Genomic DNA, 25,412 nt, shown 5'->3' with positions numbered 1-25,412 from the left:
CTCTCCTCTTGCGTTCTGCCTTCACTGACTCTTGTGTGTGTGTGTGTGTGTGTGTGTGTGTGTGTGTGTGTGTGTGTGCATGCTAATCCAGCAAAAGACGCATGCACACAAACATGCAATCAATTCACAGATGGGTACATTCACACACATAATTATGCAGGAGTAAATGCATTCTTGCACATGCATGTATAAAATGCACATTTCTTACACAGCCCTCTGTCTTGAGCAATATCATTTCCCATAACACATAAGTGCACCCACTCACACACTAATATTATAATATGATGAAAAACATGCCTTAACCTCTCTGCTAATCAGTTCTGGATATTGTGTATCTGACAGCTACACAGAAATGTACGGTACTTCTGAAACTTTTGCAATATAGCCTCAACATTCAACTTCCTTTTTCCAATTACAAAAAAAGAAACACTTTTATCGGTGCCTTGCAGCTTGTCAATGTCTCCCGCTGTTCAAACAAAGGATGCAAGACACTTTTGCAAGGCACTGTATCCATGTAATATTGTCAGTAGGGGCTCAGCCCACCTCAAGGTCTGATCCTAGAATCGCCCCTTCTGTGTTACCTGAAATGTGTCGTAAACCATTTGTCTAAAGTGGTCTTGTGTGAATTGATGTGCTCTTCACAGTTTAACCATTCGAGCAGATAAAAATGACAGTGGTTAAAGATGAAATAGTTACACCCACTAAAAGACAGATAATGAAGAAAAGTAGGTTTCCTTTTTAGACTCCAATAAACCAAAACTAACAAATATAAAAACGTTCATAGCCTTTGAAATATCTACAGTCAAACAAATATAAGCACATACCCAGGGCCTACATTTAAAATGTTTTATGATTTTATGTTTGTATTAATTATATAACCTCTAATTTGTATTAATAAGATGCGTTCATGTGCTTTTTCCGTTTTTTCTGTTTCAGTGCTGCTGCACATATCGTATCATAAACTGCAAAAGTATGTTTTGTTATTTTTGCATTTATGTAAAAAGTTATCACAAATCCTTGAACGTGCTGTTTTGTGTTCTCTCTCAAAATCTGTTGAAAAATGAAAGCGGTGTTGTTGCAAAATATCCGATTGATTTGTTTTCAAACACTTAATCATGGTTGGCATGGAAAGGAAAAGTGTAAAAATATAATTTGTTCTTTTTTGTGCACTGAAAATTTAAATTTGGTGTTTATTTATTGAAAATTGAGTACAGTACAGTACTTCATTCACTTATGTGGGATTGTTTGACCTGGAGAAAGACCGGTCTGTGGTTGATGGCTTGTTTTAGCCAATAGCCAATAAAGGCATTTTTAAAATGTTGTATCTTGATAGAAGCACTGCACCTTGACTTAATTAGAAATGTACTCCCCATTTTTGTGTTTTTTTTATTCTTTTAATAACATGGTCCCAGGTTTCCTGTATGCTATTTTGATTGTAAAATAATAGTTTAGGAGGAAACAAAGTCTTCAAAACGGGCCACTTTAAGGCACTTGGCATGTCAGTTTGTGTTGTGCTTTAGTGATGCATATTTCTAAATTTAAGTTTTGGGGTCCTGGGGCAGTTGCATTAGAAATGTTGATTAGTTGTTGATTTAGGAAGAAAAATATAAACCTAGCAAATAAAAAGTCCCCCTCCATTTAGTGTAAGCAGAAGAAAACCAAACAAAATCCTGGGATTTGATGCAGTTCTGTATGACTTACATATAACCTAGTACTGTAGTCTTAAGTATCTCCAAATCACAGCAGATCAGTGTCAAGCACTGCGTTTTCCAAAGTAACATTCCCAGTTTGAGATCTCTCATCCTATTTAAGCTTTCCCCTCAGACACTGTAACATAATCTGTACCTGCGTGACACTGCATTATCATAACTGAATAAAGATGGGTCCGAGTGAGTTGGCAGCCTCTCTGTGTGCAGAGGGGACAGCAGCACTGATATGAACTTCCCACTGTGTCACTGCAGTGTATGCATGATTGTGTGTGGGTATACCTGCACAGGCATCCTGGGGTGTGTGTGTGTGTCACTGTACCTCCATCTGTCTTGCTGTGTGTGTGTGTGTGTGTGTGTGTGTGTGTGTGTGTGTGTGTGTCCTCATGCTTTGCAGCCCACCCTGTAATGGTAATGGCCGGTCGTGTTGACCCCTCTTTGACGGTTTGCTCCTGTCAGACAGAGTTTCACCCTGACGGTTTCAGCTGCTGCTGCACCGGGATACTCCATCACAACAAGCTGCAGGCCTGTCAGAGACTTTCCCCACACAGCAGCAGTTCTAGTTTCCTCTACTGGACTCCCCTTCCTTTATTTATTATTTTATCAATGTTTTTCTCTCTCTTTTTCTTCAGAATGCGGTCTCCTTTTTGCCTCATGCTTGTTCATGGTACTGGACATAAGTACATGTGAACAAGCATGAAATCTTTCTTTATTTTCTCTTCTTTTAGTCTTTCATTCAACCAACCTAAAGCTCTGCTCAGCTCTGATCATGAGGGGCAGGAGTGGAAGAAGTATTCAGATACTTCACTTGGATAACTGATTATGTTTGGTCACAGAAATAAGATGTAAACATAACATTTACATTGATCTTTGAGTCAATGTGGCAGACTTGTAAGTAAACAATTGCTTACTTACAAATCCGGTAGTTACAAAATCATGTTTTTGGCCCTTTGATTGATGTACAAGTAAGTCCAATATACAATCTCTTAACTCTATTTTTGACCTCAACCAACTCCTGAGAAACACATTGTCTCTTTAGCTGCTAAATGCTCTTCTTTGTTCACAAACTACTTGCTAATTGTGTCTGTTTGGTGATGAGCAGGTTGTGTACACTGGCTGCGGCCTAAAACAACTCTATGAAGGTGACAGTGAACCAAAACAGTGGTTTTGCAGGGCAGAGATTTTGACAATGAACTTAAACTCAATAAAGCTCCATAAAGCCAAACTCTCAGTAGGTACATCACTACTAGCAAGCAACCCCTTTCATATTATTATTCATTTTTTATAATCAAAACCATGATTGTAGCAACTTTAAGTACAACAAAGTGAATCACTCCATTGCTATTAAAATTTGAATAAATGTTAAGAAGTAATCTACACAAAGTATCAGAACTACTCGTTCAGCAAATATGTCTCCTGTGACTGATATATTATTACACAAATTAAATTGTTAATACTGATGCATTTTACTGTTGCCGCTGGTCGAGGTGAAGCAAGTTTTACTTTACAAATAGTAGGTAGCTCAATCCAGTGGCATCCAATTTAATAGTTGCTGTCACACAGGGTCACACATGAAATCTGATCCTCTTTCTCAAATCTTTGCTTATTTTTTTTTTATTTTTAACCTTGGATAATTTAACCTCTCTGGCCTTTGAACACTTATTTAAATGAAACCATCTATCAGGTAATTATGCTAACAACTCACTGACATCTGAAACAGGACAAGAAGCCCCAATTAGACATATCTTTTTGTAAGTGGTTACAAGCCAAAAAGATTGGAAACCACATTGAAAATAATAATAAAAAGAGTTTTTGACCTTTGATGTCACTAATGTTGATTATTCATTGATTCATTGGAATTTAAATATTTAAAATACGTCTGCAGCAAAAATATGTACTTTATGTAATTAATAAGATTACATTTTTTAATAGATTGACAGCCCTAGTTTTTTTATGTAAAAAAAAAATTCAAATACAGTACCAATAACTGAAAATTGTAGCACAGTGCAGTACTTGAGTACATCTGTTTAGTTATACTTTCCACCTCTGATGCAATATGTGAGTCAGTAATGGTGACCTCATCTCTCTGCATTTCTCCTGCAGTGGTCGCTGACAGAAGTATCATTACTGCAGTATTTTCAGAGCAGTGTGACCAGCTAGTTTTGTATTTCTTTGCTGCATGTATCAGATGGAGTAGTGATGTTTGTGTCCTCCCTGCCTCTCAGCCAGCCGTGTCGGAGTTGTTATGATGCATATGGAAGAGTTACAGAAGGCTGTGGATATAGATCCAGCAGGGTGATCATTAACTGAAGCAGATTCATGATGATATACAGAAGAGAAGGATCTTTGTATATATGTGTCTTTGATACTGTACTTGTATCAGTGACGTATGTGCAGCTGAGCCATATGGATTCCCCTTTTCTAATCAAGCATTGATCCTCCCACAATTCTCCACCATCTTAAATCACATATAGATGGAAAGCACGGGGGGATATATATTTCTTCATTACACCCCTTCTATCTAGATGTAGAAAGTAAAATGGTAGCTTGATGGCCACTGTTTCCATGGTAACTCTGTTAGAGCACCCTCCGCCCACAACATCTCAAAAGATCAGAGATGTTATTTTTAAAGTAACATAAGATGAGATGAATTCATGAATTCTCATACAAATGAAAAGCTGACATACAGTGAGTGAACACATTTGTGAATACAGTACAGGGCACATCTTTTGGGATACAGTGCAGTGCAGAGGCCTCAACATCTGTGTCTTTGTGTGGGATTATTGTCACTGCACAACAGGCAGAAGAGAAGCTGGAAAAACGTTGTCATTCACCATCTGCAATGCCGTTATTCTAACTTTAATTTACTACCTAAATGTGAGTATTTGAACTTCTTTGGCAAACTTGTCTCAGCTTAAAAACTAATTTTAACGGACACTACATGAAGAAAATCCTTCTGTTTTGATCACTCTTTCTTTGCCGCATTTCATGACAGTGGCACACAGAAGATGACTTTACACCTGGCGGCCTCAAGTGGCGCAAAGTGATAACTGTATTTTCTTTAAGTTTGAATGCGTTAGAGCTGGATTTGTTTCTGATTAGTGGCTGTCAAGCAGAAAATGGGGAAAATGGGAGTATATTTGGGCCTTAATGCATCAGGTCCATCTGGGCTTGCTTTACTTGTGTGAATAAAAATAAATGTTATGTATTTCACTAGATTTCTAGCAAAAATCAGAAGTTGTGATAAGGCTGTATTTTAATAAACAAATTTAACTAAATGTTTACTCGTAGTGCATATTTTAAACAATGTGAATAACCTGGAACAAATATGCTTGTTAGAAATATTTAAAAACTCATTTAATACTGGTAACTAGCCTTTTGAAACTGTTTCTCCTCCTTCCTATGCGGGGTCAGAAATGGTTGAAACTTGAGCTTACATGCATTGTGTGGAAGTCAAGGTGGGGAGGTCACCAGTGCATCTCTTTTATCATTATTTATTGAATGTGAAGCAAAATAAGCACATTGTCCTTCACATGGACAGGAGTGATCACAAGGTGTAGTGAGCGAAATCATTACAACAAATACACTCAAGAAGAATATGTGTGTGATGGTCTTGGATATAAAAGTCAACTTATAAAGTGTATGCATGTTTTACTGCTGTTTGTGTACAATGGAGAACAACATAAGTTACATTTTTGATCTTTAAAAACGGCAGTTTTTCTACAAGGTCCACTCAGTAGCTGGTGCTTTCGATTGTATCACACGTTAATCAGTTTTGATGGCATTGTAAAAGTTTAAATTTCCATTTTCAGAGGTTCAGACTGAAAGTTAAAAAGTATATGTTGGGGTGGTATTTTATACCTTTATTTATGGTTGATTGTAGATAGATGTTTGTTTGTCTGCTATTAGTTTGTTCCTAAAAAGATTTGGCAGAAGTTTTCTGTTTATCAACTCAGTGTTTTATCAAAGATTTTGACACAAATATGCTACAAAATGTGCCACTTAGTCAGTTTTTCAGGCTCTTAATCCCTCCTGATATTTTTTCTTTTTCTCCTATACATGCCATATTGGATGTTAATTATGGATCCCTCACATGTTGGGATGTCTTGATGTCTTGTTCCACATACGCTGAGGCATAGCAGCACTTGGCTGACACAATAGAATAGACCAAGTGTCAACCTACAGCTCTGGGTCAGCCGCTGAGCAGCGCCTAGGAAAACTATCCCAGTAAAAGTCCCTCTCTGAGTCCCTGGCTGATTTTCTCCCCCTCCTCTTGGTGATTGGCTTCAGATTGGTGTACACAGCAATTCCAATGTGCCCCTGCAGGCTCCACAGTGGACACACTTGCCAGTATGTGTTTCCATGGAGACGCAGTTTGTTCACGCGCCCCTGCAGCCTGTGTCATTGACTTCAATTAGTGCAGAAGGCCATCTTGCCTAAGCACATACTTACACAGAGAGCAAGGCTCAAAGGGCTGGAGAAAATTGTCTGAGGAGATCTGAGAGTGTGGGATACATTGGAGAGGACTTCAGGGCTACAGAGACGCTGTACGGTGTAATGGCATTCATTTAAATACTGGGAGATTGTCACAACACAACAAGTGACATTTAAATTTAAACTGAGTACCCTACAAGAAATCAGTAAAACCGACTGCAAAGTTAACAATAAAAGCAGTCGAGGCGCATTTCATAAACTGTAGATACGACAGCTGATAATCTGTCAAACCCCTCATTCAGAATTTCAAGTCTCTGCTGACAAATGAAGGAACAAGGCCTTCTTTTGGGACAAAATTATACAAATTAGACCATTTTTAATTGTGCCCTGGGAGGAACATTTAGTTCAGCTGGTACAGCTGCTCGCATCCTCCATTTGTCACTAGGTTCCATGCCATTTTAATTGTAATTTGCGTGTTTGATTGCCTGATCTCAAGATGTTTTTTCCTGCATGTCCTCTGTCCTCTGCTTTCATTAAAAGTGCTTAACATGAGTAGTTCAGGGATAAGCAAGAATTGTTTTTTACTGTTAGTAATTTTTATTTTACTTTTGATTAGCCTAAGTGATCACCTAAAAGTACTCTAAATTCCTTTATCACTGTTTCTTTAAACTGAAGTTTGTCTATCCTAAAAGTGGACAGATTTGTTTACCCCCTATTTTCCCTTGACTTTTCTTATTTCAAGAGTAGTTACCATCTGTCGCCAAAGAAACAACACTGAGTTAGAAACATGTTGTCTTTCCCTATTTTAACCACTTACGTTTGCTTTTTTGATGTCACATCAGAAGCTCTGATGAATCTTTTTGATATTGCAAACAACTAGAGGAAAAGTCATGGGATCCCCAAAGTTATCAGCATACATAATCTGGGAACCATGTCTATGCAAACTTTTATGCCAACAAGTAAATGTTTCACAAGTGCACAGTTTAACACAGGCAGCACGGTTGGCACTTCTGCTAACCACCAGGTTGTTCCGGGCCTTTCCGTGTGGAGTATGCATGTTCTCCCCTTGTTTGCGTGGGTGTTCTTCCGGGTACTCCGGTTTCTTCCCACCAAGAGACATGCATGCTAGGTAACTAGGGCTACAGTTGAAAATCAGCCGACTGGCTAACACTGACACAATTACAGAAATGTTCTTGTGCGTTGTAATCAAATAAATAAATCTACAAACCAGCTGTTGGAGATAAATTAAATTGTAAGGGATCACCAAAGTAAGAGGGTCTCATCCTCTGGAGACTATGAATGCCTCTATCAAATGTCATGGCAATCCATCCAATAGAAATATTTCAGGCTGGACCACAATGGACTGACTGACCAACTGACCGACATTGCTGCCCCTAGAAACCCGATACTGGCCTGAGCGTCGGTTTGCAGCTTTAGGACAACTGTGTCATTATTGTAGCTTTTCAAAACAACCTGTGGGTCTTTTCAAGGCTTCATTTCCCAGTATTTAAGTTCAATTTTTATGTAGACTGGAAAAAACACACTTGAGCAGAGTGGTGGGATGTGTCTTTAAAGTGATTCAACCTTGACTCTCCTAACTCATTACGAGCACACTCCCAGGCTGCATCTGTAATTACCACGAACAGGTGCATCACTCAGCCTTATTGCCATGGAGTTAGAGATTTAATTTAGAGATGATGACCAGGATATTAACCCCCCTAATTACAACAGCGTGCTCCACATTGAACTATGGGGATGAAACGTTGTGGACCTTAGGGCGAGGAAAAGCACACAATTACTTTCATTTTTATACTGGGGGGAGGACAGGCTGGGAGGACGTTGTGTTTACACAAAGATGGCTTCCAAAAGTTGTGTGCAAATTCTGTAATTGTCAGAGAGGATGCATGCATGTGAACAGAAGGTTTTGGAGTTTAGGCAGAACATTTAAACCCTTGTGTAAAATGATTTGTCACCACTTTGGTCCAGACTGAAATATCTTGACTTATTATTGGACTATTGGATAGATTGCTTAGAAGATTTTGTTCAGATTCATGATGTCCGGTGGATGATCCCCTGACTTTTCCTCCATGAGCATCACATTTATGGTTTTGAGGGAAAATGTAGCTTTTCGGATGGATTGCCATAACATTTAGTACACACAATCATGCCCCCCTCAGGATGGGGTAACTTTGGGAAGGCCTTCCCTTTTCATCTAGTGCTTTCATGTACGATGCAGGTTAAGGGTCAAATTTAGACTACTGAGAAGTCTTTAAATGCTATATCCTTTGCTGAAGACAGCTACTGATCTGGCCAATGACAAGCCGCTGCTTGTAACTGAGAGGCAGGTGGTCAAAAGTAAGAAGCCTGAACAGAAGTAAAACGATTTATTTATCTAGATGAAAATTCAAACCTAGCAAATTGTCAATAATTTATGAAATCACACTTGTTGTTGTAGAGGCCTTTCCAGGGAAGTAGTAAGTTGTTTGGAACAGTTGTTTGTTAGGAATAAAACAAAGAATAACTGGGTGATAATGAGCATGAAAAGCAGTGTGAAACATACAGGAGTATTATTTCTTTGGACTTGAACTGAAGGAGGTAAAAACTCTGTTTGTTTGAAAAAAAAAATCATCAACGAAAAATTCAAGAAAAAAGCTATCACAAAAGGCACACAATGAACACTAAGCACCCAAATTACTGGGGCCTTTGAAGAATCCTTTGAAGTATTTTTATGTTTAACACACATCCTTTGACTCTATCTCTCTTTCAGAACACTTCATTTCATGTGCATCTGCGTCACAATATTTTTTCTTTCATTGGAAAACAGAGTAGGGTGATATTGTAGCTAGCCTGTCATCTTTTATTCATCCATTCGTCCTCTTCTCCTCATCCTCGCCTCCGCACCAGGGAGCTTAGCATCTGACAACATTCACTGAAACCCACGAGCTGGATAGACAAGAGGAGAGGAAAGTGTGTGTGTGTGTGTGTGTGTGTGTGTGTGTGTGTGTGTGTGTGTGTGTGTGTGTGTGTGTGTGTGTGTGTGTGTGTGTGTGTGTGGTGTGTGTGTGTGTGTGTGTGTGTGCTGCGTGCGTGCGTGCGTGCGCGCGTGCCGCGTGCGGCGCGTGCGCGTCGTGCGTGCGTGCGAGAAGGAGGGCAGCAGGGGCCCATTGTGCTGACAGCAGCCCAGCCCCTCAGAGCACAGCAGATGGTTAAGACAGGACTGGCTGTGGCTCTAGATTAAAACCTCAACACACCAAAGTAACAATCTTTGAATAAAAAAAACTTTATATTTCATTTTTGTAATAAATGCATCTCTGTGCAAAGAGGGAAGTTATAAAGAAGTTACATTTTCTTCACGGCTCTCCACTACTCTATGTTACTGAACGTCTGGCCTGCTGAAATAATGAAGGCCAGTTGTCTCAGATATTTCTGGCTTTTTTCTGTCCCTCACACTCACACCCGCGCGAACAAACACACATAGAGCTTCAAGTTGCCATGGCGATCTGAGGATAAGGAGTTATGATTGAATGGCTGAGGTAGAAACGCGCTTTGATTGCCACAGTGTGCTGCATAGACATTGATTTTGCCTTTCATGTCCCAGACCTGCTGGAGTTATTATCATTTCTGCTGAGCTGAAGTAATTTCAGGCAAATACAATTAGGCAATGCATATTCACGGCACGGTGTACATTTAAATAGCTGTGAACTTGTTTTTGGGTGACGAAAATTTCTTGTTCAGCATTGGATGCACTATGCTTTCCAAGTTAGCTAGCTATTGCTAACATTTGCTCTTAACACAGCGCTTAGTTTAGCAGTAGCTGCCCCCTCTAGTCCAACTATGGCCACATCTGCCTCCAAAAATACAAGTTGGCAACAGCCAAAATGCCAAACTCAAAGCTTCCAAACGGTAGTCCACAAACCAAAGGGTGTCGTCCTGTTGTGTCATGGTGGCTAAGTCCACTGCTTTTATACATGCTGTGGTTGTACATACTCTTTACAGCTTGAGTCTGTATCTATCAGCCTCAACTGACAGCCCATATGTATCAGCCTCTATCATCTGTCAGTTGCCATAGGTGCTATAACTGTCGTTAATTGTTTTTAGTTGCTCCAATATTTTAAGTTAAAGTTTATCTTCTTTATTTCCTTGTTCTGTTTTTTTTTTTAGGTTGGCTAGTGTTTTGTCACCCTGAGAATTGTTTTTACTAATCAGTGTTGAGAAAATGTGACTTCTGGTAAGTGTAAACAGTTCAAGAACCATCACAGGAAAAACGTGCACTTATTTTTCACAATAAAACTAAACCTAAATCCTAGTCAAAGTGACAACAAAAACAATATTTGTGTGCAGCATTTCCTCATGCCTTATTTGTGTATCATCATAGAAGCCTCATGGATGTGTTGTGTGCGGTTTTGAGGTAGATAATTTGTAATAATTGTTTAAATCTACATACAGATGGAAATCAAGTTTCCTTTACCTTTAAGACTCCTCAGAAAATGATTTACTAAGACCTGTTTTGTTTGATTGTTTGATAGACAAAGGAAATAGAGGAGTTGCTCACACCTGCTAAATATTAAAATAAATTATGGATGGTGATAAGACAGCTATAGAAAACAAAACGTAAGTATTAATTATTAGAAAAATGTTTAATTTGGTATTAATGCCGTTTCTAAGTCACACTGTACATCACATCTAAGCACATATAGTTTAATTTTCTGTTTGTACAAAATTTAAAGTGTGTTGATTTTTTATGAAATGGTATACTGTTACAATTAGAATGTAGTATGTACTGTATGCAAATTGTATGTAGTACGAAATCAAAACATAAATAAATTGTCTACAGTACAATCCAAAAGCTTTATTCAGGTTAGTATTCAATAGTAACATGTTGAAGGAGCAAAACAAATAAAAGTGAAAAAATAACTTACAAGAAGTTGAAGAAAACAAGTGTTTGAATTGTTTTTAAAAACCAATTTAAACATTTTAACTCACTGTTCATAATCTGTATCATTTCATGTTGAAGGAGAAACCCGTTGACATGTACTCCGTTACTGTATTGTTTGTGATGCGACAGTATATTTCTGTCTAACTGCATTGAGCAATGCCAGCATTCAAACAAGTCCTCATCAAAGTGCTGTATCTTCACACACACATGGAGAAGATGCAGTGCTGCACAAAGCCCACTCACACAGTGTTTGCCCCTAAATACTGTCCCATTTACTTAAGATCAGGCCACAACAATACAGATTTACACAGTGTTGATGTTTGTCCTTGTGTGGAAATAACAGAGGTGCACCTATTTATTCACAAAACTAAATCACATTAAGGAAAATAGACAATAACCTATCCCCATCATTTGAAAGTAAAAATACCTTTGGAGGGATGCTCTTTTTTTCTTTGCATTACTCATTAACATTTGCAAGAAAATGCAAATTTTTGCTGCAAATTAAACATGTTTTGTGTATTATATTTTATATTCACTTGGTGCAGGGGCTTAGCACAAAATTCTGGGCCCAGTAAAAAGACATTTCTAAGGGCCCCCTCCCACATCCACAGCTATTCATTCTTTCACCTTTTTGAGCACTCCTCACATGAGGGCCCTGGGTATTCAGTCCCCCCCCCCCCCCCTTCCCCACCGGCCCCACACCCCTGCTTGGATGAACTCACTGCAAGGAGATATTATGACCTAATGATATGTTCCCATGAGCCCAGTCTGTTACTAAAATAGAAGCACCGCATTGTGAGCACAGCATGGGTTCATTAGGTCCAAGTTTAAGAATTAATGAAGTACATGTATGCTGTGAAAATACATGTAAAGTAAACTGGGAACTTGCATTGAATGTTTTGTCCTACATTTTAACTGCTGTCTTCAACCTTTATCAGAAGACATGTTAAGCTAGCTGTACGGCTGTACACTTACACTTGCAAACAAAAAACACTATTGAGTTGCATTATTCAAAATTTAGGATCTAGTGTATTTCGAGCCTAAACACTACAAGGACTAAAAGTCACGATACCTTAGCCTCTGCTGATTCAATGTTTTTGTTTTAATAAAAATCTGTCTCTTCTGAGTCCAAACTTTATGATCTTTTTAATTGCAGGAGTACCCCTTTTAAGACCATGGGGTAGTAGAAGCAGGCACAAGAAAGGTTTTAGGCTGCTCTCAAGGTGGGTAAGGTTATGGAAGTCAAGGCTAACTGCTTTTTAACAGTTTAGTAAAGCAGCTGTGTGTCCCTGTATGCCATTTATGGAGTAGGTGATCTGTTCAGCCCTTTCTGCTTTTTGTTTTGAGCAGTTCAGTGAGAAGTCGTCACAAACATAGAAGATAAAAAATAATCTGATTTCATCAAGCTCGCTAGTCACGTCATCACTTACTGGGACTAATACTGGGTCTTTTGTTTGAAGTAAATGTTATGTTAAATGCAACTATGTAAACGTTTTGTTTTTTCTCTTGATATCTATCTCTAGAGTGAAACACCACAGAAGTAATCCATGGCTTGTTTTTGTTTTTTGTCAGTCTGGAGGGCAGCTGACTTGACATCAGTAGGCCTACCTTAATTCCCTGCTTTCTACAGAAAACACACTTGCAGTAATAGGCTGTGCAACCTCAAGCTAATTTATTTTCCTTACACCTTAACAGTCATTTCATACCATCACACACAGTATCTTACGCATGTGGGGAAAAAATATGACATCTATTTTATCTCTGAAAACTCAGAGGCATCAGAGATTTATTGCCATTGTTTGTTGTTTAAATACATCCCCCTTCTTTTTTGATTGTTTTCCTACACATTTGAAGGGGGTGAAATTTCTGTTTTAGTTCACAACATGTTAATGTGAATTTTCCTAACAACTAATTTCCTCTGGATGTTGGATGTGTCAATGCAAGACAACAACTTATGCTTTGTGCTTACAGAGAATTTAAACATTTATTGTTTCCTGTCAGACCTAACAAAGAAGAAACTGTCTGACATCTTAATTCTCCACACAACCAAAAAGTGCTGTATATATAAAGCTCTCCAGACTCGTTTGGTCTCCATGACAACAGGGATGTTTTGTTCCTTAATTTATCTGATGTGTGGGAGCCAGATCGTGTGCTATTTAAAACTGCTGTTATTCTCAAAGATTTGTGAATTTATTTAAGACAGACATGCAAGTGACATGCCAGTGTTGTGGATTCAACGCTAGATACATTATTTAAAATGATATCTCAATGTATACTTGTAGGTAAGTAGGTAACACTTTACGATACAGTTAACAAAAATGTCAGAAGTTACTGAGGAGTGACATGATAATCAATGAGTCAATAAGGACTTGCTTAATCATTAGTAATGCTGGGTTCAGACTAGACAGTAGTTTGTCTGATCACATTTACCTTGCACGGCAGTTTAATTAATCACATACTGTATCACAAAAATCCATCTTGTTGGGCTCCAACCTGATGTGTTTGTGTCTGAACTAACCACTTAGTTATGGTCACCATGGTGTTTGTGGTGTGGTGTTTGGTTATTATGGAACCCTCTGCAGTCCTTGGCAAGACCCGCCCTTCAATAGTATTTGCGCGCTGCGATTAGCCAGGCATTCATGCTCACTCAGGTCCTATCCCCTGACCACTTGGCTATCCTGAACCTTAACTACTCAAGGTCAATGCCTAACCTCAACCAATCGGGTTGCTTCAAAGGCGGGCCTTGCCTAGAACTGCAGTGGGTTTCATAATTATTTGCGCTACAGGTTAGTAGCTACTCACATTTGTTTTGTACCGTGAAGTGTTACCTGTAAAATCCTTTTTAACAAAGTACAACTCAAACCCACGATAAAGCAGTATACCCTTTGACTCTAAACAGCCAGTTACAAAATTTGAAATGTTTTAGAAAAAAAACAACTGTATTTGACCTCTTCTCTTAGTAAACCCTCTGCAATTGGTGGCATTGTGTCATTCCTGCACAATAAAACTAAATACACATAGACATGCACTACAAATGTCATAATTTTATCACAGTGTGCATGTTGAATGTGTTTTGTGAGAAACACGCAATGGTGTCACATTGAAAGTCTCATTTTCTCAGCAACACCCAGAAAGTAACCAGCAGTGTTTGCTTTAAATAAATCACACAATCAATCTTTCAGTATTCTTACCTGCTGCCACCAACATAATTATGGTTACTGAGTAAATGCAGTTTAATAATGTGTCACTCAATATCCGACCCTTTTCTTATTAGATTTCCAAGGATGCCCCCGCCATAACCCACTGTTTGTTTCTGATTTTGGCTTGGCTTACTGGAAGAATTGGCTGATCTTTAATGTGCTATCTGGAACATACTAATCTCACTCACTATGTCAATTGACCACAGACTGGTTTTGCAGTCTGCCATCTTTTAAAATGTGGTTCAAGTGAATATGTTGTTCATTTAAAATAGAGGGTTTGTGCAGGATGTCCCATGTCAAGCAAGTGATGATTCTAGTGACCAATCAGTGGTCAACGGTGTTTTAACTCCACCTTTTAGTATCAGCTCAGCTTCCTTAGAACTTCAATGCTTCCAATTAAAGTACCATTTCCCAGGTCCTTTTCACAACTTTTGCCAATGAAAACCAACCACCAACCACCTCTATGCAGTGGAAATGAGGCATTAGCCACAGCAATATTTTTTAAGCTAAAATGTTCACCATGAAAATGCTAGCATGCTGATGTTTAGCAGATAACGTTTACCAGCTTCAGTTAAGCGTGCAGCTGAGGCGGATGGGAGTGTCACTCGTTTTGCAGGTATTTTGTCATAAACCGTATTGGGTGAATTACATTTTTGAGCTAACGATGGCACAAAATGAAAAGATAAGAGATCAACGAAGTAGTAACATTTCATCCCGCTTATCTGAATTTTTTTGGCAGTCCATTTAAAATATTTTACTCAAAACTACAAATGTTAGCCTCATGGTAACATTAAAAGAAACAAAGACAGTGTGTCATAGGATGCATCCATTTTGGGATCACCTATTAGCAGTAATCAGTTATAATTCTATGATGAGGCCTCAGAATATTCATCAGATCTCAGTCAACGGAAAAAGGCCAAATAGTCATTGTAGCGTATTGAGAGCTCCAGCTGCTTTAACAAAGCCCTGAGGTCATGCAGCTGGCTTCCACTCACATTATAATTAGTTGTCTAAAGCAAAATGACAGTGATTACTACAAGTATGTTGCACATGGCAAACTACCGAGCAACTCTATTGTTCATACTTAGCTCTGTTTGACTTAAGTCTGAAGATATTGTGACTAAATGTTTGGAATTGCCAGTGGTAATTAAGTTAATTTTGTCAAAGATAGTTTAAAAAAAAAGATATCCCCTCAGAATTTCAGATAAATGTGCATGAACTGTTGAAAAATCAACTTGAATGTGTGCAGGAAATGCCAAACAAACCATTAAGTTTAGACACAACCTATGAAAAGCAATTTGGAAGGCTTTATAATGCTGTTGCCTGCCCTCATTAGCGAGGCAATAACTAAGAAATAAGTCATAGTGGTGAAATCAAAGACATCAATGCCACACTGAGCCATGTTGAATATAAAATTAGAGCTATGTAAAGGGTTTGATATGCAGTTTTAATGTCTACTGAACATTGCTCTGATTCTTGATGTTACAACCATTTGCATATCGATGTCTAGCGTTTACATTTGTCTCTTTTTGTTTGCTGAAAATAGGATTTATTATATTATATTATAGTGTTCTTCAACCTAAAACCTACACATAAACCACAAAAGAGAAAAAAATGCATATAAAACAAACAAGTGTTTCTTGTGTGCTGAAATTGTGTGTGTTGTCAGTATTTCAAGGAATATCAGGGAAATAATCAACCATAACCCCACTGATCTCTTTGATGGTCCATGAAATGTTTACAATAACAACAGTGCAGAGAAGCAGAACCTAGAACCAATTAGTCCCTCATGTTGTAATTTATGTATTTGGGCTTGTAAAAGCTACAGATCTGTGTTTTTAATCAACTTGAGTAAGCAAAGAACGTTTCTAACAAAGATGCATGTGGTGAAATTTGAAAGCTGATGGTGAGTGGTTTCAAAATGAATGTTACTGGTTATGGTATTGATTTTTATCCTGTTTCTTTGTTCTCCATCCATCGATCCATCTTCATCTACTTATCCGGTATCGGGTCGCAGGGGCAGCAGCTCCAGCAGGGGACCCCAAACTTCCCTTTCCCGAGCCACATTAACCAGTTCCGACTGGGGGATCCAGAGCCGTTCCCAGGCCAAGTTAGAGATAATCTCTCCACCTAGTCCTGGTCTTCCTCGAGGCCTCCTCCCAGCTGAACGTGGCAGGAACACCTCCCTAGGGAGGCGCCCAGGAGGCATCCTCACCAGATGTTCGAACCACCTTAACTGGCTCCTTTCGATGCAAAGTAGCAGCGGCTCTAGTCCGAGCTCCTCACGGATGACTGTGCTCCTCACCTTATCTCTAAGGGAGACGCCAGCCACCCTCCTGAGGAAACCTATTTTGGCCGCCTGTACCCTGGATCTCGTTCTTTCGGTCATGACCCAGCCTTCATTACCATAGGTGAGGGTAGGAACGAACAGTGACCAGTAGATCAAGGGCTTTGCCTTCTGGCTAAGCTCTCTTTTTGTCACAATGGTGCGATTAATGGAATGTAATACCGCACTTGCTGCTCCGATTCTCCGATCAATCTCCCATTCCATGGTCCCCTCACTCGCAAACAAGACCCCAAGGTACTTAAACTCCTTCACTTGGGGTAAGGATTCATTCCCTACCAGAAGAAGGCACTCCATGGGTTTCCTGCTGAGAACCATGGCCTCAGATTTAGAGGTGCTGATCCTCATCCCAGCCGCTTCACACTGGGCTGCGAACCGATCCAGTGAGGTCACAGGCCGATGATGCCATCAGGACCACATCATCTGCAAAAAGCAGCGATGAGATCCCCTGCCCACCGAACTGCAACCCTTCCCCACCCCGACCACGCCTCAATATCCTGTCCATAAAAATTACAAACAGGATTGGTGACAAAGCGCAGCCCTGGCAGAGGCCAACTCTCACCTGGAACGAGTCCGACTCACTGCCGAGAACCCGGACACAGCTCTCGGTTTGGTCATACAGAGATTGGATGGCCCTGAGAAGGGACCCCCTCACCCCATACTCCCGCAGCACCTCCCTCAGTATCTCCTGGGGGACCCGGTCATTCGCCTTCTCCAGATCCACAAAACACATGTAAACTGGTTGGGCATACTCCCAGGCTCCCTCCAGGATCCTTGCAAGAGTGAAGCTCTGATCCGTTTTTCCACGACTAGGATTGGATCCACATTGTTCCTCTTCAATTCGAGGTTTGACTATCAGCCAAAACCTCCTTTCCAGCACCTTGGAGTAGACTTTGCCAGGGAGGCTGGTAGATGTGTGATACCCCTGTAATTGGCACACACCCTCTGGTCTGGGAACCACCACCCCGGTCTACCACTCCTTAGGCACTGTCCCAGACTTCCACGCAATGTTAAAGAGGCGTGTCAACCAAGAAAGCCCCTCCACACCCAGAACTTTTAGCATTTCTGGACGGATTTCATCAATCCCTGTTTCTTTGTTCTATTTTCTGTTATTTTTCTGTGTTTCCCCCCAGGGGCCTGTTGCACAAAACCAGGATAAGGGATTAAGCCGGGATGTTCAAGTTATCCTGGATGAATTTAGCTTGACTCGGTTGCACAAAACCAGATTGTATGAAACCCAGCCAAGTAACCATGGAGATTTATTCTTTGCGGCTAGCCTGGTTAGAGCAGGCTAACAGCCAGGCTAAGATTAATCCTGGAGTCTCGTGTGTCAAATCAGCTGCCGTCTGATCCGAAATAAACGTGTTTAACAGTTATTCCGCTGTCTTCTGCATGTGTTCTGCTTTTATTTTTATTAACATGCATTAGCCTACTTGTCACTATTGTTGTTGCGAGTTTGATTTAAACCCTACAACAGCTGTTTAGATGGTTAGAAATGGTTGCACTGGCACCCAGATGCGGAGTGGGACTTTTCCCGGTGGGACAGTACTGTTTCGAGGCTGCCTGGTGTGCGGCCGCTGCCCGGTGGTCTATTTAAGAAAGCCGTGAACGTGCACTTATCCCAGCTATCTATACCTGGCTTGACATAGCTTCACCTGTTCATCCTGGCTCGGCAAACGTACAACCAATTAAGCCGCATGAGCAGATCACACTAAGTCAAGCTGCGCTTTTTCACTTAACCTGGATATCTTTTTTCTACTTTTGTACAACAGGCCCCTGGTCTTGTGTTGTTGTTCCTGTCTTATGTTCCCCTTGAGTGTCTGTATGTTCTGTTTCCTGTTTTATTTTGAAGTCTGGGTCTCTGTCTCGTCTTGTCTTTAGTTTTACTTTCTGTGTTTTCCCGCTCCTGTGATTACCTGATGTTTTTCACCGGTTTTCCAACCCTCTTGTCACCTGCCTCTCGTTATCTCGTTACCTTGTTTACTTAGTGTCTGTGCTCCGCTCGTTTTTTGTCAGATGGTTTTGTGTGTTTGGTCCAGTCAGCTTTGGCGTTACCTATGAGTTATTCCCTGTCTCTGTGATTTCGTTTTTGTGTTCCTGTTTTTTGGTTTTCCTGTTTTCTTGGCTTGTTTAGAATATTTAGATTTTGGACTTTGTTTTTTTGCATTTTTGGATCCCTTTTGGTTTTCTTTTGTTTTTTTGTGAAGAAATCCTCATATGAACTCTCTTCTACCTAATCTCTGCTTTTGGGTCCTCATTTCCTTGGAGCGTAACAGTACAGAGCCATGTAAGGCACTGACCTTCTTTCATGCACTTTAAAAGTCCAAATAGGCTAACTTAAGTTTTGCCGGTGGAGTCCATTGGAACCCTCGCAGGTGGTCACAATTTCAGGGGTCGTGACATTATTAGCTGAATAGGAAAAAAATGTTTCTGCTACACCAAATTATGTTATGTTTGGACTTCTCTAATCTTCTGCTTTTTTTTTTTTTTTTTTTTTGTTAATCTCTGGATAAATTTAAGCATTTTCACATTTAAAAAAAATGTTCAAACAGTAAAACTGGTCCCAACTGTAACACCAAACCTCTATTGTACTTCCGTGTGCCTACCTGTAAATTACATATTTATACAGTTAAACAGATTTTAACATCTAAATATCATTGTCAATATGAATACAAGCACTGTGTATATTGCCAAATCCAGCTACTTCATGTTTATATAACAACCTGTGTTTAATAATAATCCCATATTTTTTTCAATCACCATTTAACCTCTGCACTATTGTCTTGTCCACTAAAGGCATTGTGTTATGTATATAGATACACTTTTGACACCTTTTCTGTACATAGTGAAATGTTCATGCTTACTTCTGTAGCACTGTGCCAAATGTCTCAGTAAGGGACTATCTGTATATCTTTGCCTAGTTGGTTCTCCTTTTATCTGTCTTCATGCACCACTGTTGCTTAGACTGCCAACAGTGTAAATGCTTGAATATGGTAACTAACAAATACAGTAAACACTCTTTGCATGCGCATTAGAATTTTCCCTTGAGTCTTATGAAACGTGATTTGTCATTCTTCTCTCCCACACTGGTGAAAAGGCCTTGTGACGACATGTGTCATCCATTACAGAACATTTTGTTGTGCTGCTTTTCTCTTTTCTCTGACAACCTGCAATTATATCAGCATGGTCTGAGAAGTCACACTGCTAGCTACACATTAAAGGCAATCAAAAGCTTTTGAACAGACTTGTAGGGAACAAAGTGGAGGTTCAGGCCCTATACTGTCATACTGACACGGATGGTTTCAGAAGAAAACCTTGAAAAGCCCTTTTAAACATGAAAGTCTCTCTGTATTACATATCAAACCCACTACTGCCAATCAAATTACTGTAAAGATCTGGTAAGCATGACAAGTCACTTGTGTGTTTGCAAATTAAAGAAATGTACTGTACTATTTCGCCCGGTTTTGTTTTAAAGAAAGTGACTAAATGAGATCATATTCAAAGCAACTAATCTTATGTGGATGTGATATTCAGTCGGTTGGTGCTTGTGCATCATAAAATCAAGGACACATTTCTCACAAACCATGCTGCATTCCGTCAACTGGCATTTCGCCACATGCATTTGTTTTTAAGAGCAAGAAAACGGGTGAGAACTCATAACTGACACTTGAGAATTTTCCATCCGCATTTTTGCTCATCTCACCATCTGCCATTGTGAGAAAACATTAGCTCCTTCTGTGCTGGAAGATCAGCAGCCCTCCTCTGCTTCTTCCTTATTTGTTTGTGCCATAAAGCAATCCAGCAGACCTCCTGTGAAATTTTAACTGGTTTTAGCACACAAAATGTAGAGGAAAGGCCGGTTGAATCTGCCAATTGTCTTGGCGGTCAACTCTTTGTTTGTGGTAATTATGTTAATTCATCAAAATTAATGTTGGTGGAGATTTTTTAATGTTAAAATGTTAAACACGGGACCTTAAATATTTAAAAACAATGATGTTGAACGCAGAATGTCTTGTAAAACAGGTCAGCACCAAATACAAGCAGTGATGGAGGATAGTTAGGACAAACTTGACCAAAGACACTACCTTGCCATGCAAATGTCTTCATTCACAGTTGCAAGAAGTCCAAATCGCTATATGTTAGGCCAATATCATTTATCATCACAACTTGGGAAAAGTGTGAGAAAAATGTCTGTCTCAGCCAAAAAGCCTATGTACTGTAAACTGCAGAGCTAATGCCAGTGTGGGAATTCATTTCACTTGCCACATACTTTACACAGTTGGAGGAGCAATTTGTAACTAAAAGATGTATATTCAAAATCCTGTATTGTCTGCATTTTTAAACCGACTAGCTATCAGTCCCTCACCTTCACTGCCTTTGACAGTGCATTGCTATATTTATTTGCATGCAACTGTTGATCAGCAGAATAGCACGAAACCGGTGGGTTGTATGTGCATCTTATTACCTGCATGTTTACGCACAAACAAAAACAGTAACCCACGTGTTTGAGCACTCGCACTAGTGGTCAAAAACACCACAGGCCACCTTTGAAATAAAAAGCCTTTGCAGATTTACATTAGGGTTCAAAATGGGAGAAAAAAAACATCAACATTTCAAGGATGAACTGAAGAAAAGTAACAATTCGTTAAATTTAAACAGGTAAAAAACCATCATGTACACACAAATTTTGCATGTTCATTTTATAATCATCAAGTTTTTATTCAATTTTTCTGCTGCTTTTGTTTTCTAGCAATCATGGTTTGTGGGGAAAATTTTCAGACTGACACTCAATGTCATTGTCATCATCATGCACCTGTGGTTTCAGTCATCCAATCAGGACACTCTCCCTGTTGAATGAATAAATTAAAAAAGGTCATAAAATTAAACAAAACGGTAAAAACTGGTTGGGATTCGAATGGTCCCATGTAACGCAACTTTTTTGGCATCTTCTGAAGACAAAGTCCTTTGACACCCTCCTCGGCCTTTTCTCATACACGTACCCGATTGATTAATTCCCTACAAGGGGGGCACTCAGTGGGAGACAGATATGTGGGAGGAGTATAAAGAGAGGATGGGGCTAAGCATGAGGTCTTGCCTGGTTCCCTACAGCGTCCTCCTTGAGATGAGGTGGGTAGGTGGGCTTAGCACTCAACCACTTGATGCTTCCCATCCCACATTCTGTTGAAGACAAGTTGCCATGGCAATCCAACAGTATGGTTGGTGTGTAATGGCAAAAAAGAGACGGACAGAGAGAAAGAGATATGTCATGTGGAGAGCCTCATTGAGTGGACGGGCAATGGAGCATAAACACCTTCAAGAGACTGATTTGCATCAATAAAGCAACAACAAGAAACTAACTTTTCACATCTGTTTGTGGGCAACTTCTCAAATCTATTTTTCATGTATATATATATATAAACTGCATATAAAATTACAGAATTACACACTGGGAGCTGACAAATCAAGGGAATAGCAGGCCAGGTCAGCTTCACTGATCATACTTATGATAATTTAAGGGCTTCTTAATAAGACAGTAGGACGGCTGGACATGCCGGTGTGTTAGTTGTTTGACATAGGTTTACCATTTCATTTGACCATATCTGAAACTTTTTTTGGACTGTATTAGGAAACCTTTTCACAAGATATTATAGCTGAAACTTACAGTGATCTCCTACAGTGGTAGTTTTAGACCATTTCAAATAGAGGGGCCAGACTGGGGCCACATGCAATTTTAGGGTTTCCCAAATAGATTAATATAATATAAAAATACTAATAAAATGTTTATTTGATATAGCACTTCTCACAGACAAAGTCACAAAGTTCTTTACATGATAAATATTTCTAAACATACAGTACAATCCAACAGAAAGTAAAGAAGGGAAAAAAGAAAATAATTGAACGACCAATGAAACCTAAAACCCAAATTTTACAAAGTTTGGTCTAAATTTCACAGATCCCATTTAGGCGACTTGATTATTTTATTTTATTGATTTTTTTGTATTATCTTGGCAAATGCATGATTTTCACAATTTGCTTTCCAAAGACATATTATTCTTTATCCTTTTATCATAGAGTTTTACATCTTTTCTAGCAAGGAAATTTGTCTCGGCAAAAGGCATCCATTGATGACCCTGGGTTTTGTTTTGTTTCTGTTGTTTTTTGTCATGTGTTGTTTTACTTCCTGCCTTGGGTGTTTTCCCGCATTTTATGATTGTCTGCCCTACCCTGATGTGTTTCAACTGTTGCTCGTTACTACTAGGGGTGATCCGAGTATCCGGCTGAAACGAGTATCCGGTACGGATAAAGCACTTTTGCCGAGTACAAGTATTATCCGAGGAATATGAGGCAATGTCCGTACTCGGATTGAATACAACTCCTCAACTGTCCCGCAGCGTTCTGTTATAATCACAGCGCCCCCCCCCCCCCCCCCCCCCCTCACACAAACCGCTCGGATCAATCACACACACACATAGAACATGGAGAAATGCGCTCTCTCTCTCTCTTTCTCTCGCTCTCTCTCTCGCTCCTCGCTCCCGCTCCGTCAGTCAATTCGGTCTGCGGATCTGTTCCATTAACGTTTAGGGTTTCTTCAGCTTCAGGTTTGTTTTTAACTTCGGTTTTTAGTACTTACAGACTTAGTAACCAGTAGATTTCTGGTGAACGTGGGTTTCAGACAATGCTGCTTTGTTTAAATGCAACTCCCGTTGCGTCTCTGCCATCGGAGATTTTTTTTTTTTTACTGTCAGCTGCCCCCCGCCCCCCGCCCCCTCTCTCTCTGTGTCTCTCTCTTACTCACTCACACACACACACACACACACACACACACACACACACACACACACACACACACACACACCTTGTGTGGAAATAAAGAAAACAAAAAAATAAAAAAGAACCAAAAACAAAAAAAATCACACACATGAGTTATTGCAACCGCATGTGTTGTATTCATTGTTGCAAAACGTTCTGTATATAGTTTGTTTGTTACCATGACAACACCATTGATCTGAAGCTCGATGCTGTCATGTAAATAGTTTTCAAATCAGCAATAATTTTAAATATTTTTGATCAACTCATAACAATTGCATGCTTAAATAACATACCGGTTAAACCCCCGCAAATTTCAAGAGAACCCGACCCACTTCCAGGTTAAATCTGACCACTTCCGGTTTAGGCCCGGGCAGTCTGAGTACGGATCCGGATACAGATAATTCATGTGGTAAACAGATACAGATACAGATACAGATAATGCTGTACTCGCTCATCCCTAGTTACTACCTTTCCTTGTGTATATTAGTTTTCTCTTGTTTCAGTGTCGGATTGTCTGTGTTTGTTCCTGGCTCTCAGTGTATTTTCTAGTGTTAAGTGTTTCTAGTGACCTTGTTTTTTTGTATTCAACCTTAGGCTTATGAAAACTCACATTTTGCTCTGTCAACCTGCCTGACTGATATTCTGCTTTTGGGTCCTCCTTTTGAACTCTCAAACAGTGACATCCACAAAGGTAAAAAGGGGAAGTACTGCCAAGTTTACAGTGTGTATACAAATACAAGAAATATATATCATTAACAATTCTCTTCTGCCCAACAACCCACTATTCTAAGCCATCTTCATTAATTTCAATATGTGAAATAAACTATAGTTATGATACTATTATTCTGTTCTCGGGGTCGAGGGGCAGGGTATTCTGCTCAGACACAGTTGTAATTATCAGAGCAGTGTAGGACTGTTGCTGCCTCGTCTAAAATTCAGTTGCAAAGCCAAAACACTTAAAGCCAATGAGTGATGAAGCTGAATGTTTTCCATGGAAACAAGCATCATTTCATTGTCTTACCTGCTATTATGCTATACAAAAATAGCCCACAGATTGCTGTCTGCAATTGCAGAGATTTTTTGAATTTCTCTCAATGGGAGCATTTCCATGGATGTCCTTGAGGCCAGTAATAGTGTTAAAATGTTCCGGGAACAGCAGGAGATATGCGTCACTACCCTTCATCCAATCAGGCGTTTTCTTGGATGTTTCCCCCCTACGCACATTTAATACATTTTGATAGGGCGAGTGTCTTCTAGTCAGTTATTGTGGTCCGTTCTATTTTCAGTTTTTTTCTCTGAGAATGTCCACATCATGACAGGGTTTAATACTTTTTACGCCTCATTGATTTATGGTCAACCCATCAAAAGGCCCCAGCTGGGTGATCAATCAACCCTGCACTCAAAACACTATCCTGCATATAGCTGCTACTGGAAATTGTGCCTGGATCCAGGGGCGGGTTTAGAAACCGAATAGGGGGGCCAGACTGTGACACAGTTTTATAGATGGATGGTACATTTGGAAAATTAATAAAATTTGTTGAAGACTCACATTTAAAGCCCTGGTTCTTGTTTAACAAATAGCTGTACATTATCAGCTGTGCTATTCTTTATTCAGTGTGATAAATGTGACAACATTAATAACTTTAAACATTCTAATGGGAAGTAATAACAATAAGTAGCTGTGGTTCTAACTCCAAAAAGTCTACAGCCACGGACAGATCATGAAACAATGGGCCCCTGGACACAAAAACGTAAAAGGCCCCCCACCCCTCCCACACTGTTTGTGGTTGTTTTGTATCTATTTGTGTTCATTTTGCATTGTTGTGGTTATTTTGCATCTGTTTGTAATGAAATCTTACATAGACTCTGGTCTCATATACCAATTATATTGAGATTTAATTGAAGCAGCTTTTGGTATTCAGACTGTTGTTTATTTGCAAATAAAAAGGTTGTAATGGACTTTTGCTTTGAACCCATTGGTG

General features: G+C 39.6%; 1 protein-coding gene across 1 annotated transcript in view; it reads right to left on the bottom strand.

Moving 5' to 3' along the window:
* LOC116698526 (chemokine XC receptor 1) overlaps positions 1–25,412 on the bottom strand; it is a 153,799-nt gene that overhangs the window by 27,042 nt on the left and 101,345 nt on the right. The window lies entirely within an intron of this gene.

Source organism: Etheostoma spectabile, chromosome 12, assembly GCF_008692095.1.
Source record: "Etheostoma spectabile isolate EspeVRDwgs_2016 chromosome 12, UIUC_Espe_1.0, whole genome shotgun sequence".
Lineage (NCBI taxonomy): Eukaryota > Metazoa > Chordata > Actinopteri > Perciformes > Percidae > Etheostoma > Etheostoma spectabile.
This window is presented reverse-complemented; position numbering and strand designations above follow the sequence as displayed.